The sequence below is a fragment of the Terrapene carolina genome, unplaced genomic scaffold (genome assembly GCF_002925995.2).
Source record: "Terrapene carolina triunguis isolate 2854851 unplaced genomic scaffold, T_m_triunguis-2.0 Scaffold18, whole genome shotgun sequence".
In the NCBI taxonomy this organism is placed as follows: Eukaryota; Metazoa; Chordata; order Testudines; family Emydidae; genus Terrapene; species Terrapene triunguis.
The window spans coordinates 4831979-4835741 of NW_020664369.1; positions in this window are offsets into that span (position 1 = coordinate 4831979).

The window sequence follows — 3763 nt, forward strand, 5'->3', positions numbered from 1 at the left end:
GCTACCCCTCTCCTGCCTCCACCGCGTGGCTGTAAAACGCCGGTTACAGTTCTGTAATGGAACAGGCAAGCAGTCCCAACAGTAACATTCCCCTAATTCTAAGCAGGTCACCATGAGCGACATCACTCTGCTGAGGATTTCTGGGACAGAGAAAGACCGCATGCTGCGTGAAAGCCAGCAAAAACCAGGGCCGTATGCCGCCATGCTCTGCAAGGCAATGATCCCAGAGTACTTGATGATAGCCTGGCGCGGAAAAGTTTCCTACCACGGAGGACACAATAAGGCCGCTCTCCCCAGGAACCTCATGCAAAGGCTTTCCAATTACCTCCAGGACAGCTTCGTGGAGATGTCCCATGAGGATTTCAGCTCTATCCCTGGACATACAGACCTTCTTTTCCAGTAGCTGCACTGGCAAGGACTAAAAAGTAGAGCGCCTAGGGCAAACTAATCATCAAAAACCCATTGTTAATATTGTTAATATTCCTGTTCTGTTCAAAATAAATGTTTACATGTTTTAAACACTTACCGACTGATCCTTCTCCTGATTCTGGGTCCTGGTTAACGCCTGGGGACGGTTGGTAGGGGATCTCTGTGAGGGTGATGAAGAGATCCTGGCTGTCGGGGAAATCAGCGTTGTAAGCGCTGTCGACTGCCTCGTCCTCCTCATCTCCTTCCTCATCTTCCCCGTCCGCTAACATCTCCGAGGAAGCGGCCGTCGACAATATCCCATCCTCAGAGTCCACGGTCAGTGGTCGGATAGTGGTGGCGGCCGCACCTAGAATGGAATGCAGTGCCTCGTAGAAACGGCATGTCTGGGGCTGGGATCCGGAGCATCCGTTTGCCTCTTTGGTCTTCTGGTACCCTTGTCTCAGCTCCTTGATTTTCACGCGGCACTGCGTTGCAGCCCGGCTGTATACTCTCTCTGTCATGGCTTTTGAGATCTTCTCGTAGATCTTTGCGTTCCGTCTTTTCGATCGCAGCTCCGAAAGCACGGACTCATCGCCCCACACAGCGATCAGATCCAAGAATTCCCGATCAGTCCATGCTGGGGCCCTCTTTCTATTCTGAGATTGCATGGTCACCTCTGCTGGAGAGCTCTGCATCGTTGCCAGTGCTGATGAACGCGCCACGATGTCCAAACAGGAAATGAGATTCAAACTGGCCAGACAGGAAAAGGAATTCAAATTTAGCGCTACTCCCCCCGTTGGGGAGGAGTACAGAAATCGAATTTAAGAGACCTCTATGTCGAACTAAATAGCTTCGTTGTGTGGACGGGTGCAGGATTAATTCGATTTAACGCTGCTAAATTCGACATAACCTCCTAGTGTAGACCAGGCCTGAGTTTGTTCATTTACCCTAATTTAGAACCACTGCTGTTAATATATCTACTTTTTTTCCATTGATAGAAAAATTCAAGTCTGTAGGCCTTGCACACTAACTCAGTGTCTGGACTGTGATGCTTGGAAATTGGTATTGCTGTTCCTTGGTTAGAGAAAGTGCAAACAAAATATTTCATCTTAATGAAAAAGTATTAATTTATCTATTGGGGAAAGTTTAAACTACTGTATATACTCGTTCATTAGCCCATTTGTTTATAAGCCGACCCCCCAAGATGGTTAGGTAAAAATAGCAAAAACTATGACCCTTTCATAAGCTGACCCTATATTTCAGGGGTTGGCAAACTTTGGCTCCCGGCCCGTCAGGGTAAGCCGCTGGCGGGTCGGGATGTTTTGTTTACTTGGAGCATCTGCAGGCACGGAACTCCCAGTGTCCGTGGTTTGCCATTCCCGCAGCTCCCATTGGCTGGGAATGGCAAACCGCAGACACTGCGAGCTGAGGGGCTCAGTGCCTCCAGATGCTCCAAGTAAACAAAACGTCCCGACCCGCCAGCGGCTTACCCTGACGGGCCTGGAGCCAAAGTTTGCTGACCCCTGCTATATTTTAAAAGCTGGCATCACAAGTAACACTCAAAAGTTTTGCTAGAATTATTTTAATGTAATCTAACAAAAAACCTGTTGTTGTTATAACAACAACTGAACAAATATGTATTCACCTTCAAAATTACAGTCATTTAAAATCAGTAAATGGATATTTAAAACAAGTAACTTAGAAGAATGAGACTTTAAAAAGTCTTAAAATCCTTCAAAGTCTGAATCAGTCTCTGATTCACCAAACAATTCAGTAAACTCGGCTTCAGTCACAGCTGCACCTGCATCGTCATCGTAGATGTCGGCAGTGTCGTCTTCAGAGTCAGATTCCTTCTCAGCATCAGCCTGTTGTGTCATCATCAAATATGGCATCATCTTCTGACCCGTCGAGTGCATTGCTGATACAGCATTTCCTAAATGATTTTTCTACCATTTCCGAGGGAATAGGCACCCACGCGTCCTTGATCCACTGGGCGACCAGATTGATTTCGGGCTTCATAAGATTCCCACCTTTTGTCAACTTCGCCATGCCTGAGCACATCCATTCAAACCACATTTTGCGTAGCCTGTCCTTTAAGGGTTTGTTCAGGCAGACATCAAGCGGTTGTAGAACTGAAGTTAAGCCTCTAGATCTTACAGCCAAAGTAGTTTTCATATTTTTGGCCACATTTTTCACCTCATCCGTCTTGTGTGCCCTGAACATGTCCCAAACGAGCATAGCAGGTTTCTTGAAAAGTGCTCCTGGTCTCTTAATCCACACTTTTTCCAGCCATTCAGTAGTCCCACTTTCATCCATCCATCCCTTTTCATGTGCACATACGATGACACCAGCGGGAAATTTCATGTTTTTAGGCAAGGTTTTTCTTTTAAAAACAACAACAACAGGAGGGAGCTTTGATCCATTTACCAAACATGATGAAACCACCGTAAAATGGATTTTTTCATGGCCAGTGGTTTTAATTTAAAACTGTTTTTTCCACCAACACCGGTTACCGTTCTGTTGCTCGGGAGATGGAATGTCATTGGTGTTTCGTCCATATTTCCTATTTGTGACAGTTCAAATGCATATTCCCTTCGATAGTTTATAATAAATATTTGGAAAGATTCGATTTTTTCTTCCAGATCTCTAGGCAGCTTTTGCGCAATCTTTGTTCGCTGATGAAGTGAGAGACTATGACGGTTCATGAAGCGAGTACACCAACCCGCTGATGCGACAAACATTGACGGCTTTACTGACTTGTATTTGTCGTCTTTTGACATTTGCAGAGCACGCAGACGAATTCCAGTTCTAGTGACAATGTACCCATTTTTTCGACATTCAACAACCCAATTATTGAGATCTTTCTCTAGCTCAGGAAATGAAGCGCACCTCGTTGGACATTTTTTTTCTTGATTCTTGGCATGTCTTTTAGTGGTGTTTTATTTTTTTGCCATTATCTTACTTGCTTCTCATGGATACAGAATTCACAAGCAGCGGCACAATTATTGTTTGCTTCTGCATATTCAACAACTTTAATATTGAACGCTGCATGATAAGAAGACCTTTTTCTTTTGATTTCACCGTTCATTTTAAATACTAGTATGAAAATAGAGTATTATTATAGTTATAGATTTTGTAGGACTTTATATAGGAATGTCACCTGCTTTATCTGTAATAATTTGACAGTGTTCTTTGTTTATTTCAAAGCAGCCCTGTAGATTGGCATGTCTGTAGGGATAACAGGCTATTTCAATTTTATTAGAGAGTCCATCGATTCTGCACGTTATATTTTCATATTGGCTCAAGACTTATGAGGTCCATTTCTAGCCAATCTAGTCCACTAAACAAAGCCTTT